The sequence below is a fragment of the Haematobia irritans genome, chromosome 1 (genome assembly GCF_050003625.1).
Source record: "Haematobia irritans isolate KBUSLIRL chromosome 1, ASM5000362v1, whole genome shotgun sequence".
In the NCBI taxonomy this organism is placed as follows: Eukaryota; Metazoa; Arthropoda; class Insecta; order Diptera; family Muscidae; genus Haematobia; species Haematobia irritans.
Window position 1 is genome coordinate 170,336,835 of NC_134397.1, and position 17,670 is coordinate 170,354,504.

Consider the following 17,670-nt stretch of genomic DNA (forward strand, 5'->3'; position numbering starts at 1 on the left):
TTCTGGGGCCATATAAATCCATTTCGGGCGAAAGATATATATGGGAGCTATATCTAAATCTGAACCGATATTTGCCAAAATCAATAGGGTTCTATTCTGACCCAAAAGAAGAACTTGTGTCAAATTTGAAGGCGATTGGACTTAAACTGCGACCTAGACTTTGATCACAAACAGACACAGACAGACGAACGGACGGGCAGACGGACATGACTAGATCGACACAGGGACCCACCCTGAGCATTATTGCCAAAGACACCATGTGTCTATCTCGTCTCCTTCTTGGTGTTGCAAACATATGCACTAACTTATAATACCCTGTTACACAGTGTGGCGCAGGGTATAAAAAAATAAAAGATTATGTCCCCAACATAATATGTTCTAACATATTAACATATATTTTTTTGCTTTTGGATCTACACTCAAAAAAAAGTTTACTTAGATCCACAGATTTAAACCTTCCCGATTTTGGTATTGATTCCGAGCCAAAGATGCGGCTTCTTTAAAATAAAGTCAGTTTTTAGGGAGTTAGGTATCATTAATTCTGGGCTCTATAAAATTAAAATTGGGTTACAGATCGGATCTATATAATTAGCATTTTCTTTTTGTGATACACAGAAAAAATGTTCACGAAATTTTTTCCAATTAAAGTCTTAATTGACTTTTAAAAAATATTCAATTTAAAATTGAGTTACAGATCGGATCTATATAATTAGCATTTTCTTTTTGTGATACACAGAAAAAATGTTCACGAATTTTTTTCCAATTAAAGTCTTAATTGACTTTTAAAAAATATTCAATTTAAAATTTAATTGATTAAATAATTTTTTTAATTGAACCAAAAATCAATCAGAAAAATTAATAGTATCAATTAATCCAAAGATTCAATATCTCAGTTAATTTAAAGATTACATCGTTGAAGCACTATGTTAAGTGGTCGAACGCGGATGTTGTAATAATGTTACACGGTTGCCACAACAATCATATTATTATTCGTTTGTTTTTTTTTCCGAAGCAATAGTGATTAAAGCGGTCGTTGGATCTGTGTTCCTTGATTTTATAATTCCAAGTCTAAACTAATACAAACAAGCGTACAATAAATAATCTTAGGTATTTCACCCTACTCATCACATATCCCTCGAATAGCAAGTTCAATTTCAATAAAAATAGCAAAAAAGGAGACATGCTAATGTTATATAATATACATTAGCATAAAGTTCGCTGCGGCGCTTGTACTTGTGCCTTTTCTATGAATGATGATGGGCAAATGTATGAATAGATCGTTGGATGAATTGAATGGATGGATGGCTGGATGGTTTCTTTTTCACAATTTCGGTACAGGCAGTATTTGTGGCCATTCATTCATGGTAACCCATAAACTTATTATACACAAATGTACGCCCAAGTTCCAACATAGTAAGAGGGACATTAATAGCTGGACAGACAACGAGGCACATAACTCCAATTATGATCTAAAGTGTTGGTGGCCGCCACGCATAGTGATTAGTATCCGAAATTAGGCCCTCCCTTCATCACCATTTACACTTCATTTGTGTTGAACAAAAGAGCTTACATACTCGTATCTGATATTTCGTTGTTGCCGTGTTAAATGAGCAAATAGATTTCTTTGTTGTGTAAGTGCTCGGTATCGGTTCCTTTGTTGTATCTATGTAAGGAAGGGTTAAATGTTTTTTTGTTCTTTATAGGCGGAAGTTATTATGCCAAAAGTTTAGTTTCTTTCAGGATCATGGCCTATCAATATATATTGGAGAGGGGGATATTTATCTACAATGCGAAATCCATCTGTGTATAAATGTCTGCACATAACAAGTGAATAATGTAGGAGATAAACCTAAATCTCAGACTATATGTTTGATGCTTCGCACTTCTATAGCATACGTTCGTATTTAAGAAAATCAAGCGGTGCATATTTATTGGAGCTTTATATAAATTTCAACTGATGTGCCTAATATTTTGCAAATACAAGAGGTGTTGAAAAATATTACCCTGTGCTAAATTTGAATACATCGGTTATTAAAAGAGATTTTTGTAGAAAATTTTTGATGATACATATATAAGTGGCATTATATTGGAATTCGATAGGAGCGATATCTTACAAGTATGTGAGTAAAATAGGTTAATAAATAAGAGTATTATTGCCATATTTGGGAAAATCTGGCGATACATATATTTATAATTTTACATTTATATATCTAAATGTGGACAGATTTCGATGACATTTTGCAGACTTAAACGTTTCTGTAAGGATTACTATACATAAAATTCCAATCCAATTCGGCGTCTTCAAATTTTTATACCCTTCACCACTACTGTGGTACAGGGTATAATAAGTTTGTGCATTTGTATGTAACGCCAAGAAGGAAAAGTCTGAGACCCATCGTTTAGTATACCGATCGTCTTAGAATTAAATTCTGAGTCGATTTAGCGATGTCCGTCTGTCTGTCTGTCTGTCTGTCTGTCTGTCTGTCCGTCTGTCTGTCTGTCTGTTGATGTATTTTTGTGTGCAAAGTACAGCTCGCAGTTTTAGTCCGATTGTCCTAAAATTTGGTATGGGGTCCTCTTTCGGCTCAAAGACGATCCCTATTGATTTTGGAAGAAATCGGTTCAGATTTAGATATAGCTGCCATATATATTTTTCACCGATCTGGTCATAATTGGCGTGTATATCAACCGATCTTCCTCAAATTCCGTACATCCGAATATTTTATGAGTCTCGAAAAACTTGCAAAATATCAGCCAAATCAGTTCAGATTTAGATATAGCTCCCATATATAGCTTTCGCCCGATTTACACTCATTTGCCCAGAGAGGCCAATTTTTTGTTTCGATTTAGTTGAAATTTTGCACAGGGAGTAGAATTAGCATTGTAGCTATGCGTGTCAAATTTAGTTGAAATCGGTTCAGATTTAGATATAGCTCCCATATATAGCTTTCGCCCGATTTACACTCAAATGACCACAGAGGCCAATTTTTTGCTCCGATTTAGTTGAAATTTTGCACAGGGAGTATAATTAGCATTGTAGCTATGCGTGCCAAATTTGGTTGAAATCGGTTCAGATTTAGATATAGCTCCCATATATAGCTTTCGCCCGATTTACACTCATATGACCACAGAGGCCAATTTTTTGCTCCGATTTAGTTGAAATTTTGCACAGGGAGTAGAATTAGCATTGTAGCTATGAGTGCCAAATTTGGTTGAAATCGGTTCAGATTTAGATATATCTCCCATATATAGCTTTCGCCCGATTTACACTCATATGACCGTAGAGGCCAATTTTTAACTCCGATTTAGTTGAAATTTTACACAGGGAGTAGAATTAGCATTGTAGCTATGCGTGCCAAATTTGGTTGAAATCGGTTCAGATTTAGATATAGCTCCCATATATATGTTTTTCTGATTTCGACAAAAATGGTCAAAATACCAACATTTTCCTTGTAAAATCGCCACTGCTTAGTCGAAAAGTTGTAAAAATGACTCTAATTTTCCTAAACTTCTAATGCATATATATCGAGCGATAAATCATAAATAAACTTTTGCGAAGTTTTCTTAAAATTGCTCCAGATTTAAATGTTTCCCATATTTTTTTACTAACATTGTGTTCCACCCTAGTGCACTAGCCGACTTAAATTTTGAGTTTATAGATTTTTTAGAAGTCTATCAAATTCTGTCCAGATAGAGTGATATTTAAATGTATGTATTTGGGACAAACCTTTATATATAGCCCCCAACTCATTTGACGGATGTGATATGGTATCGAAAATTTAGATCTATAAAGTGGTGCAGGGTATAATATAGTCGGCCCCGCCCGACTTTAGACTTTCCTTACTTGTTTATTTTTATTATTATTTGAAATCACCGTTGAAACCATCTTGTGCCTGTTGCTTCTGATAGAGCATGATCACCATATGCCTCGACGTATTCGATGCGACTCTGCAGCACTTTTCTTCAAAAGAAAAGAAACAATTAATGTTTTCCGCAAATCATCACTTTCTGTGCTCGTTCATCAAGACATTTGTATATTGACGCTCACTTCATTTCGGTATTTCTTTTTATACTCTAAACCACTACGTAGTCCCACGAGAAAAACCATTGACATGTTCTTTTAGGATATCATTTATGCAAAGTTGTCGGAGTCTTCTCATCGGATCCTGGTGATATAAACTCTGTTGCAATATATCACCAGGATCCGGTGAGGGAATTCCTAGTATTACCAACGTAGGTGTTATTCAAGCCAACACAGAAAAAAATTTCATGAAAATTTTTCCAATTAAAATCTTAATTGAGTTTAAAAAAATATTCAATTAAAATTTTAATTGATTTAGCAATTTTTTAAATTGAAACAAAAACCAATCACAAAACTTAATAGTATCAATTAATTTTTTAATTGGAACAATTAATTTTTAATTGACTTTCAATTAATTTTTTAATTGATAATATAATTTATGTGATAGAAGACATTTCAATTAAAAATTAATTGGATTAATTAATTTCGCGATTGAAGACAAACAAGTAAGGAAAGTCTAAAGTCGGGCGGGGCCGACTATATTATACCCTGCACCACTATGTAGATCTAAATTTTCGATACCATATCACATCCGTCAAATGTGTTGGGGGCTATATAAAGATTTGTCCCTAATACATACATTTAAATATGACTCGATCTGGACAGAATTTTATAGACTTCTACAAAATCTATAGACTCAAAATTTAAGTCGGCTAATGCACTAGGGTGGAACACAATGTTACTAAAAAAATATGGGAAACATTTAAATCTGAAGCAATTTTAAGGAAACTTCGCAAAAATTTATTTATGATTTATCGCTCGATATATATGTATTAGAAGTTTAGGAAAATGAGTCATTTTTACAACTTTTCGACCAAGCAGTGGCGATTTTACAAGGACAATGTTGGTATTTTGACCATTTTTGTCGAAATCAGAAAAACATATATATGGGAGCTATATCTAAATCTGAACCGATTTCAACCAAATTTGGCACGCATAGCTACAATGCTAATTCTACTCCCTGTGCAAAATTTCAACTAAATCGGAGTTAAAAATTGGCCTCTGTGGTTATATGAGTGTAAATCGGGCGAAAGCTAAATATGGATGCTATATCTAAATCTGAACCGATTTCAACCAAATTTGGCACGCATAGCTACAATGCTAATTCTACTCCCAGTGCAAAATTTCATTTAAATCGGAGTAAAAGATTGGCCACTGTGGTCATATGAGTGTAAATCGGGCGAACGATATATATGGGAGCTATATCTAAATCTGAACCGATTTCAATAAAATTTGGCACACTTGACTACACTACTAATTGTACTCCTAGTGCAAATTTTCAACCAAATTGGGTAAAACTCTGGCTTCTGGGACCGTATTAGTCCATATCGGGCGAAATATATATATGTAAGCTATACCTAAATTTGAACCGATTTCTTCCAAAATCAATAGGCCTAGACTTTGATTACAAAAATGTGTTCACGGACAGACGGACATGGCTATATCGACTCAGGAGCCCACCCTGAGCATTTTTGCCAAAGATACCATGTGTCTATCTCGTCTCCTTTTGGGTGTTGCAAACATACGCACTAACTTATAATACCCTGTTCCACAGTGTGGCGCAGGGTATAAAAATATGTTTTTTTGTGTGAATGTAGATTCCCTAGCACTTGTATTAATAGAATTTGACTTTTAGCTTTCAGTGCAATATAACGCCAATATACTCCAAAATGGCACAGGTTAAACGGATTTAGATCCGAAGATTTTGGTAGCTACTGCAGCGAGGAATCTCCCTTTTACGCCATTCTTGGTTGACAAGTGCTAAGTCCTGTTAGAAATTCCATGGTGTGCGGCCGAAATGTTTGTTTGCCCAGGGCTTCGATGCTGTCTTTAGAACATTTTCCCGATAATATTCCTCATGAATACGAGCGAATACCTTTACGTCGGTACATATTAGCATCGGCAGCGCTTGAGTTCAGGTGGTTAACCGAAGTTGTATATTTTCAGCTGAACTCTTTGGCAAGTAAACTCGGCCATTTTAATTTTTTCACAAAATCCACAATTTGGAATGGCTTCTCATCGGCGAAAACCAAATTCGGCAATTGGCCACATTCGTACGAACAAAACAACTCCTTGGCTCTTCAATTTCTTTAGTCAAAATGAATTTTTCAATATGTGTCGCCATATTTAATATTATATTTTAATTTTTTAATATGTCACCATATGTTCAGCTCACGAGCAAGTTTTCTACCAGTGTGTTGTGTATTTCGATCTAATCTGACCTGACCTTCGCTTTTCGGATCATTTCTGGTGTCCTTACATTTTTTCATCCACATACTCCCAATATCACGGCAACGAGCAAAGGTACAGGAAACAAAAGATTTATTCACACACAGAAAAAAGTAGCACCAAAATATTTCCAACTAAAAAGTTAATTGAAGTTGAAAATTTTTTCAATTAATAAATTAATTGATACAATATTAAGTTGAATAAATCAATGATTGAAAATTTCAAAAATTTTTAATTAAAAATGTATTTCAAACAATCAATTGTTAATCCAAATAAACACTCTAAGCCAATTCCGAAGTAATTGAAAATAGTTAGTTACAATAAATTAATTAAGTTTTGCTATCAACATCAATTACATTTTTAATTGAATCAATTAAAAAATTAATTGAAACTTGCTAATGAAATCAATTAATTTTTGAATCAAGAATTTTTTCTATGCCCAATTAAAACTGTGATCCGATACTATCATTTTCGTGATTGAAGACATTTCAATTAAAAAAATTAATTGGATCATTTAATTTCGTGATGGAATCAGAAAAAAAATTTGTGTGCATTTAACTGCTAAAGGGCTCTAACGATAGCCACTTGTGGTTTCTAGCCAAATATATAGCAATCACACAATCAGAATTAAATTCCATCACGAATAACTTTTTTTATGAAAGCAATAGACCAAAATGCTTTTATAAGCTTGTAAACAATAAAGCTGTCGAATGGTCGGTTGAGAAATGATTGTAAACTGAAGTTAGTTGGAATACATATAAACCATTCACATTGTTATAAAATAATATTAGGTTATAGAAAGTAGGATTGTTACTTTTAGAATCAGTACTACCGAAACTTTTATGATCTTTCATCCTTCGATTTAAATCGGGGTCTTTCATTGGAAATCCACTTGTTTTGAAATTCGAATAAATTGAGACATCCCCTGAAAAACAATATTGAACTAATCTGAAGGGTTATGCAATTAAAATTTAGGACACTCAACTTACACAATATTAAACCTTAAATGCACAAGATCACCGATTCCTTCGAAAAAAAAAGAAAACATATAATATGCAAAATCCGAGTAAAAACGCGTCGCCAAAAAAGTAGTGAAAATGTTCCTTTTGGTTTCGGAAGTAGTGCAAAATTGGCGCAAAAGCGATGAATTTAACACGGGCTTGTCATAGGACGGATGTCCACCATTCAAAGAGCCATTGCAGTGAATTTGCATCACTTCTTACTCTGTGATTCAAATGCAGTGTTTTGGATGTGAATTAAAAAATTTGTCAAAATATGACAAATAAATAATTTTTATAATTTTTTATGATTTTTAATGCATTCTAACGCTTGTCCGAAACGTTTGAATTAAAACATTTTGAAAAATTCGCACTATTTCTTGAATGGGTTTTGTTTCTGTTTTTAATCTTTATGAAACAAAAAAATTAAATTTACCCATTAAAAAATAAGAAAAAAGCGAGTTATAAATAATTGAATTAAAAAAACTTCCTGTGTAGTTGAAATAAAGAACATTTTTGGGCGTACATCTTTTGGAAGGGCTTTTAAAGTTGTGCCTTTGGAAGAACTTCCACTTTTTTGCTGCGATGGTAAATAAAGAACATCTGCATACCACTTTTTTTTCAAAAATTTTGTATAGGTTTTTTGAAAAAAAAAAAACAAAAATAGTGGTTGTATCTTAAAAAATACAGTGCGCATTTAACTCAGTTTTAATTTAAAAACAAACAATTTGATTTTAGTAGAGGATAGTAAATAGATATACTTTTACACTACACAGTTTTTTTTACCAACATTACTTTTATCTCTGGTAAATATTATTTAACTTCCAATTTGTAGTATGACTGCAGATTACTCAGACGTACAACAAATTTTGCGGAAAAGCATATTGTTAGAAATAGCGTTATGATGTATTAAATCCAACAAACTTGATTTCATACAATTCGGTAAAAAATTTAAGACGTAAGAATTTTTTTCTGGTTGTATCTTAAAAGATACAGTGCACATTTAAGGGTTAAGAACAAATTTCTTTAAAATCTTCATTAAAAGAAAGTTTATAATATTTGCTTCAAAATTTTTTTCATAAAATTTAGGACACGAATCTTGGAAATTTGCGTCCCTCCGTTAAAGTCGTATGACTTTGAACTAATGCAAATTTTTCTTAAAGTACAAAAACAAGCATATTTGATTTAAAGAAAAAAGACTTTAAATTAACGCCTTTATTGAATCTTTAGATTTAACATGAAAAGCGTTTCAAGTATAGGCTAATACTTATTTTGAGGATTTTGTATCTTCGATTTAAAGTTTTTATTTTTTTTAAAATATAAACCAAAATCCTTAAGGGAAGGTCAAATCTTTTAGATCCACATAAACTTTTGTTTTTGAGTATATAGACTCTCTTAGACTATTCAGTTCATTGTGATACCACAATTGGTATCTAGACTAGAAAGAATAAGGTACATTCCCCTTTAGATATTTTCTGTCCTACCACAATTTCCACAAGGATATATTGAGGACATTAAGGCAAGGCAAAACAAATGTAACCATAATGAATTTTTCATCTTGATTTTTGTTTTTTTGCTGAGCATGCTCCACAAGTTTTTCCCTCGGAGTTATAGTCAATTCGTCAATTTAAAAACTTAAATCAACGCTAATTGCTTGGAAACGTTTCGTCGCCCTACCATTTAAAGTAAAACAAATCTTGTACGATTGCGGAATAATTATTTTTGCTGCAACACCCAATCAGTCATTTCGGATGCAGCCACAAACCATTTGGGGCTGAAGTGTTATTATGGTTGTTGGCATGACCATAATCCAAAACCCACATAGTGTGGCGGTTGTCTAGTCGACGTTCGGCCGGTCGCTATATTTGCCTTTCGAACTGCGCACACCCTCCCGCTGAACACATACACACACACATACTCAGATGAAGGTTTACTCAATTTGAAGCAAATGAATCGGGTGATTGAACCATAAAAGGTGTTATTGATGTTTTCATTGTTCATTACGCAAAAACAAATGAAGAGAAGGAGTAAATCAACAACAGCTAAAAAAAAACAACAACAAAACCGTATCTGAGCCAACAATAATACCACCGGATACCATTAAGCGCGAATAGTAATAACCAAATTGAAAATGAAAAATCACACAAACCAATATGGGGCGCCAGAAACATTTTTAAATGCTCCATTAACCATTCGAAAGTAATATTGATGAGAGCATTATGGTCGAGCTCGACCGATTACTGGGCTTCGGTTGACCAAGAGGCAAATTGTTTTTGAAGAATTCGGTCAAAACAAGTCAGGAAATTTAATTATGACTCAAAATTGTAGGGAAGTGACATTTTGGGAAGCGAATGAATGCAAATGAAAACCTTTGAGAAGATTTATTATTACATCAGTTTTTGTTGTTCTTGGTGGTAGTAAGATTTTTTGTTGGAAAAAAATTTCATATGTACAGAGTAGCTGATATGTATTGCAACCAACTTTAGGTTGCTATTATTTCTAAACAACTCTGACAGATTCAATGTGATAGTGTGATTGATTTTTTTTGGCTCACAATCACAAGTGGCTATCGTTACATCATATAAATGTAAATAAATCTTTTGTTTCTTGTACTAAATATATCTCTTTTCCGTGTTAAATTGCTTGCAAAAAGTGAACGAATGCAAATACAGAAAATGATCCGAAAAGGAAAAAACAGATTTGATCAAAATACGCGCCGCAATGGGAGAAAACATTCTTATTAGTTGAACATATCGCGAAAATGTATGCAACACATGTAAAAAAAAAAATTAGCTTGGGCTAAAATAATTAATATTCCAAAAATTGCACGAGCTCACCGATGCACACAAAATGTTAGACTCGCAAGAGGCAAGGAGTTGCTTCGCTTGCATGAAAGTAGTCAATGTACTAATTACAGTATTGAAGTCCTGGACGGACAAAAATTTCGGGCGCAGATTATAGCCTATAGATACATATTCCAGGGGATCTAGAATCTGTTGGTATGCCTCAGGCTACCTGTAAGCTCATATTGCGTGAGAAGGCTGTTATGATGGCGAATGTCCGATGAGAGAATTGCATGTGTTTCAACGACACCAAGCAAATATGACCATATTTAATCTTAAACCGCACACTACATACATAAGCACGTATGCTAGTGTTCTCAAGACTTCAGTTATTACTCCTGATATCTGCTATAACGGGTCACTGCCTGATAGGCGAGTTTGCAAAAACTATTGGCGTGAGGTATACACTAATGGAAAAAATTACGTTCTAAAATCGTGCACGGATGGTAAAACAATTAAATGGAAACGTTCACAAAAAATCAAAACAGAATGTTCACAATTTCATCGACGGGCGCTCGCGATTTCATGAACGCCTTTCGTTTTATTTTGGCTATGAGAAGTTTTAAAATATTCATTGGACGTTCTTATGGCAACTCCATCTGTGGTGCAATGTTCTAAGGTGACTGTTAACGCGTATGGAGCAGACAATCCAGGTTCGAGTCACGGTAGCGGATTTTTGTTTTATAAATTCGTAACCATAATGTTTTCAGATCATGAACGCTGGTTGTTGTTTTGACAACGCATGATGTCATTTTGTTGTTATCAGATTGACACCGCCTCTTTTTCGTTTGATAGCACATGTGAACGGATCGTTTTGAAACGTGCACTCCGTTCACTCACTCCGAAGAAAATGAATCAATTAAACACCTCTTGTGTGAATGACCTGCATTTTGTGTAAGGCGTAAGCGGCATACAGCTTTAGATTATTGGCGCACCTGGAAAATGTTAATTGAAGCAGTCAGCTAATGTTCATGTCAGGTTGGTTCAACAGAAGGAAGGTACTTTTAATGTGGTATCACAATGGACTAAATAGTTTAAGTGAGCCTCAAATAAATCGGCCTGCCACTTTAACCTAACAGGTTGGCTGATACGTCCCCGGTCTGACACATAGATGGCGTCGCTAGTATTAAATGCATATTATTTTTATATAGTACCAACCTTCAAATGAGTCGTGTCAAAATTTGACGTCTGTAAGTCAATTAGCTTGTGAGATAGAGCGTCTTTTGTGAAGCAACTTTTGTTATTGTGAAAAAAATGGAAAAAAAGGAATTTCGTGTTTTGATAAAATACTGTTTTCTGAAGGGAAAAAAATACGGTGGAAGCAAAAACTTGTCTCGATAATGAGTTTCCGGACTCTGCCCCCAGGGAAATCAACAATAATTGATTGGTATGCAAAATTCAAGAGTGGTGAAATGAGCACGGAGGACGGTGAACGCAGTGGACGCCCGAAAGAGGTGGTTACCGACGAAAACATCAAAAAAATCCACAAAATGATTTTGAATGACCGTAAAATGAAGTTAATCGAGATTAGCAGAGGCCTTAAAGATATCAAAGGAACGTGTTGGTCATATTATCCATCAATATTTGGATATGCGGAAGCTCTGTGCAAAATGGGTGCCGCGCGAGCTCACATTTGACCAAAAACAACAACGTGTTGATGATTCTGAGCGGTGTTTGCAGCTGTTAACTCGTAATACACCCGAGTTTTTCCGTCGATATGTGACAGTGGATGAAACATGGCTCCATCACTACACTCCTGAGTCCAATCGACAGTCGGCTGAGTGGACAGCGACCGGTGAACCGTCTCCGAAGCGTGGAAAGACTCAAAAGTCCGCTGGCAAAGTAATGGCCTCTGTTTTTTTTGGGATGCGCATGGAATAATTTTTATCGATTATCTTGAGAAGGGAAAAACCATAAACAGTGACTATTATATGGCGTTATTGGAGCGTTTGAAGGTCGAAATCGCGGCAAAACGGCCCCATATGAAGAAGAAAAAAGTGTTGTTCCACCAAGACAACGCACCGTGCCACAAGTCATTGAGAACGATGGCAAAAATTCATGAATTGGGCTTCGAATTGCTTCCCCACCCACCGTATTCTCCAGATCTGGCCCCAGCGACTTTTTCTTGTTCTCAGACCTCAAAAGGATGCTCGCAGGGAAAAAATTTGGCTGCAATGAAGAGGTGATCGCCGAAACTGAGGCCTATTTTGAGGCAAAACCGAAGGACTACTACCAAAATGGTATCAAAAAATTGGAAAATCGCTTTAATCGTTGTATCGATCTTGAAGGGAACTATGTTGAATAATAAAAACGAATTTTGACAAAAAAATGTGTTTTTCTTTATTAGACCGGGGACTTATCAGCCAACCTGTAGAAAAAAACCTAATAGAAAAAACTACGTTCTAAAATCGTGAACGGATGGTAACAAAATGAAATGGAAACGTTCACAAAAAATCAAATCAGAATATTCACAGTTTCATCGACGGGCGTTCGCGATTTCATGAACACCTTTCGTTTTATTTTGGCGATGAGAAGTCTTAAAATATTCGTTAGACGTTCTTATGACAACTCCATCTGTGGTGCAATGTTCTAAGGTGACTGTTATCGCGTATGGAACAGACAATCCATAAATTTTATACGAATTTTATAAATTCGTAACCATTACATTTTCAGATCATGAACGCTGGTTGTTTGTTTTTGACAATGCATGGTGTCATTTTATTGTTATCAGATTGACACCGTCTCTTTTTCGTTTGATACCACATGTGAACGGATCGTTTTGAAACGTGCACTCCGTTCATGATTTTTTCTATGTGTGGAATGACTACTGAATGAGCTGTCGTGGTGCGGAAGAAAATCAATGAATTAAACACCTCTTGTGTAAATGACCTGCATTTTGTGTAAGGCGTAAGGGGCATACAGCTTTAGATTATTAGCGAACCTGAAAAATGTTAATTGAAGCAGTCAGCTAATGTTGTTGGAACAATCAGGTTGGTTCAACAGAAGGAAGGTACTTTTAATGTGGTATAACAATGGACTATATAGTCTAAGTGAGCCTCAAATAAATCGGCCTGCCACTTTAACCTAATCTAACCATGGAGATTCCAACAGGGCTAAGGGCGCGTCAACCAAGAATGGCTTGAAAAATTGCTCGCTTTATTCCTACCGCAAAATGGTCAAAATAATTTTTCTGTCCGTGGAAATGAAAGTTGCCAGAAAAATGACGACTTCCATATCGTCTGTCAAAAAAGGAACAGAAAACTACGATCGCGCATTGATAAACCAATCGGATGGGAAATGCACAAGATAGTTGAGACATTTTAAAATATCGAAATTTTGAGAGTGAAAAAAAAACTATTGGAGCGGAGCTCTCCAGTTTACTATCTCGAAGCAATCCAAGGGAATTTGCGCACCGTTTCTTGCAAGTCGAAGAAACATGTTTCTATTGCTACACGATGGCACAGTCTAAACAGTGAATTGCACCCGGCAGACGTGATCAGAAAAGGCGAAGACTGTCCCACTGGATAGCCGGGCCATGACCCCGATTTATAGGATTCACAAGGTGTGATCCACATCGATTACCTGGAGAAAATTAAAAGTCGCTGAATACATCAGCTCATACCTCCAGACTTACATGTGTCTAAACCTGGCGAAAAATATATATGGGAGCTAAATCTAAAAGAGAACCGATTTCAACCACACTTAACACACTTGGAAATACTGTTGTCTGTACTCTTTGTGTAAAATTTGAAACAAATTAAGGTGAAACAATGGCTTCTTGGACCTTATAAGTGCATATCGGGCGAAAGATATATAGGGGCGATATATCTAAATCTTGTGCAAAATTTGAAGTCGATTGGTCTAAAATTGCGAACTACACAGTGAATACAAAAACTCCTTGTCATGCAGAGTATAAATATTAATGGTTATAGTGGGCGTGTCAGTTAGCGATTCGATCTGAATATTTTTATGAAGGGTCGCTGCCTGATAGGCGAGTTTGCAAAAACTTTTGGTGTACACTTTGGATGTATACACTAATAGAAAAAATACGTTCTAAAATCGTGAACGGATGGTAACAAAATTAAATGGAAACATTCACAAAAAAATCAAAACAGAATGTTCACAGTTTCATCCACGGGCGTTCACGATTTCATGAAGGATTTCACGAAATATACACCAAGTGTACCAAATTTGAAACCTATAAGTGCATTTTTGTAACTTTTGCTTCAGAATCCGGTCGTTGGGCCATAGTGCATTGGTCGGTTTTTGATGTTTAAGGTGGGTATTAAGTTCGAGTTTAGCCACTAAATAGGCCACTAAAATTCCCATTTCTGTACGATTACTTTTTTTTTACTAAAAAAAAACTTTATGAAACGTTGCTTCGGGCTATTCCCCATCAAGTTGTAATAAAATTTGCATCAAAGAGGTATAATTTTATAATTTTTTTGGTACTGATTTATTTTTTATTTTAGCGTCTAAACTCGAACTTAGTACCCACCTTTATATTTTCAATTAATTTATTTGGTCCAGATACTATTTAATTTGGGAAAAAATTATATTTAACCACACTTTCGATAAATATTCGGTTAATAACTTCGGCCGGCCATCACCAAACCACTAAAATCTCTTTAAGAGGCACGTGACCGATGCAAACAAATGGCAAATTTAAATAGCAGTCTTAAAAGCTATTAATGAATAATCATCACTTTACAATTGTACCACATAAATGATCGTAAAAAAATGTGAAAACACTTTCGATTTTCAGTGGAAATAGCTTTAGCGCCGTGATACACATTGGAGTAATGCTTCAAATTCGAATAAGAAGTGTTGAACTTTTAAATATGCCATTGTAATAAACGGTATTCTTCATTTAAGGAAATATCCAGTAAATGCCATAATTCGATGAGAAGCAATGAACTCTCCAACAACATTCCCATTAAAACATTATGGACAACATGGCCATTTGGGAAACGGAGGAGCTAACATAGCAAACAACAAAACCGACCAACACTTGTCAATGGCATTAAAATAACACTCATTGGGTTCGGAATACTTTTTAAGCTGCTTGTTAAGCCTCTTAAAATTGAAAATCAACAGCAACTGAGATGGGCGGGAGTTTTGTATGCACGATTTTTATTGGAATTTTTCTTTAATTTTTATTTCATAAAAATATAAAAATAAGCCATTCTGTCATACTTACTTTGAAATGTATGCATATATGCTTCCTTCTTCTTCTGTTTTCCTTTTAGTGTTCTACATTAAAAGGAAATTGGGTGTTGAATTTCTTTTGTTGTTCAAAATTGCTCTGGCAATTGAAAATTGAAATACCAGCTAAAAAGAGAAAAGAAATGTGGGAAATACGTCAATATTAGTCAAAAGATAATTTTAAGAGGATTGCTTTGGTGAAGAATTTTTTGGAATATGATATAAGACGACATCTTCTTGTGTATCAGTAAATTCTATGAATAAAGAAACAACAAAGAGAAATGTTAAGTTCAACAGAGTTAATTTCAAAAGAGTCATGAACGGTGTTCACGTTTCAAAACGATCTGTTCATGAATCTGAAACAAAACACTTAGTTTTTGACAATATAAAACAGTTTTTAGAACCATTTATATCATACTTTTTTTTAAAATTTGTATACCCTCCACATCGAAATATTGCTCTAAGACCCCATAAAGTATATATATTCTGGGTCATGGTGAAATTCTGAGTCGATCTGAGCATGTCCGTCCGTCCGTCCGTCCGTCTGTTGAAATCACGCTAACTTCCGAACGAAACAAGCTATCGACTTGAAACTTGGCACAAGTAGTTGTTATTGATGTAGGTCGGATGGTATTGCCAATGGGCCATATCGGTCCACTTTTTCGTATAGCCCCCATATAAACGGACCCCCAAATTTGGCTTTCAGAGCCTATAAAGAAGCATATTTCATCCGATCCGGCTGAAATTTGATACATGGTGTTGGTATATGGTCTCTAACACTCATACAAAAATTGGTCCATATCGGGCAATAATTATATATAGCCCCCATATAAACCGATCCCCCGATTTGGCTTGTTGAGCCTCAAAGAGAAGCAAATTTCATCCGATCCGGCTGAAATTTGGCACATGGTGTTGGTATATGGTCCTCAACATCCTTGAAAAAATTGGTTCACATCGATCCATAATTATATATAGCCCCCATATAAACCGATCCCCAGATTTGAACTCCGGAGCCTCTTAGAGGAGCAAAATTCATCCGATCCGGTTGAAATTTGGTACGTGGTGTTAGTATATGGTCTCTAACAACCACGTAAAAATTGGTCCATATTGGTCCATAATTATATATAGCCCCCATATAAACCGATTCCCAGATTTGGTTTGCGGATCCTCTAAGAAAAGTAAATTTCATCCGATTCGGCTGAAATTTGGTGCATGGTATAAGTATATGGTCTCTAACAACCATGCAAAAATTGGTCCATATCGGTCCATAATTATATATAGCCCCCATATAAACCGATCCCCAGATTTGAACTCAGGAGCCTCTTAGAGGAGCAAAATTCATCCGATCCGGTTGAAATTTGGTATGTGGTGTTAGTTATGGTCTCTAACAAGCATGTAAAAATTGGTCCATATCAGTCCATAATTATATATAGCCCCCATATAAATCGATCCCCAGATTTGAACTCCAGAGCCTCTTGGAGGAGCAAAATTCATCCGATCCGGTTCAAACTTGCAACGTGGTATTAGTATATGGCCGCTTATAACCATTCCAAAATTAATCCATATCGCTCTATAGTTATATATAGCCGATCCCCAATCACACAAAAATTGGTCCATATCGGTTCATAATCATGGTTGCCATTCGAGTCATAAAATAATCTAGCAAAATTTTATTTCTATAGAAAATTTTGGCAAAATTTTATTTCTATAGAAAATGTTGTCAAAATTTTAATTCTATAGAGAATGTTGTCAAAATCTTTTGAAAATTTTGTCAAAATTTTATTTCTATAGAAAATTTTGTCAAAATGTTATTTCTATAGAAAATTTTGTTAAAATCGTATTTCTATAGAAAATTTTGTCCAAAGTTTACTTCTATAGAAAATGTTGTCAAAATTTTATTTCTATAGAAAATTTTGTCAAACTTAATTATATACGTATTTACCCAAGTAATTCGATTGTGGATGACAGTCTTCAGTAGAAGTTTCTAGGCAATCCATGGTGGAGGGTACATAAGTTTCGGCCTGGCCGAACTTACGGCCGTATATACTTGTTTTATTTAGGAATGTCTTTTATACAAATTTGTAAGAAAATGGTAATATCGACAAGAGCCAAGGATTGAAATATACAAAGCCAAACTTTGTGTCGAATTTTATACTATTGTCAGTTAGATTTCACATAGCCTTATTAAAATCAGTGTTATTTATAAATATAAAATCGGCTTGGTTGGTATATTTGGTATATTGGTATATTTGCACACACATTGTAGCTAAATCCCATGTTTGCCGCAAATAGTTTCACAGTTTCAAAGATTTGA

General features: G+C 34.9%; 1 protein-coding gene across 2 annotated transcripts in view; it reads right to left on the reverse strand.

Moving 5' to 3' along the window:
- The window catches only part of LOC142222132 (uncharacterized), a 287,542-nt gene that overhangs the window by 135,437 nt on the left and 134,435 nt on the right, over positions 1–17,670 (reverse strand). For both annotated transcript variants that reach the window (XM_075292098.1, XM_075292099.1), the window contains exon 3: positions 15,352–15,482. The gene's annotated coding sequence lies outside the window, so the exon portion shown is untranslated. The remainder of the gene's footprint in view (positions 1–15,351; positions 15,483–17,670) is intronic.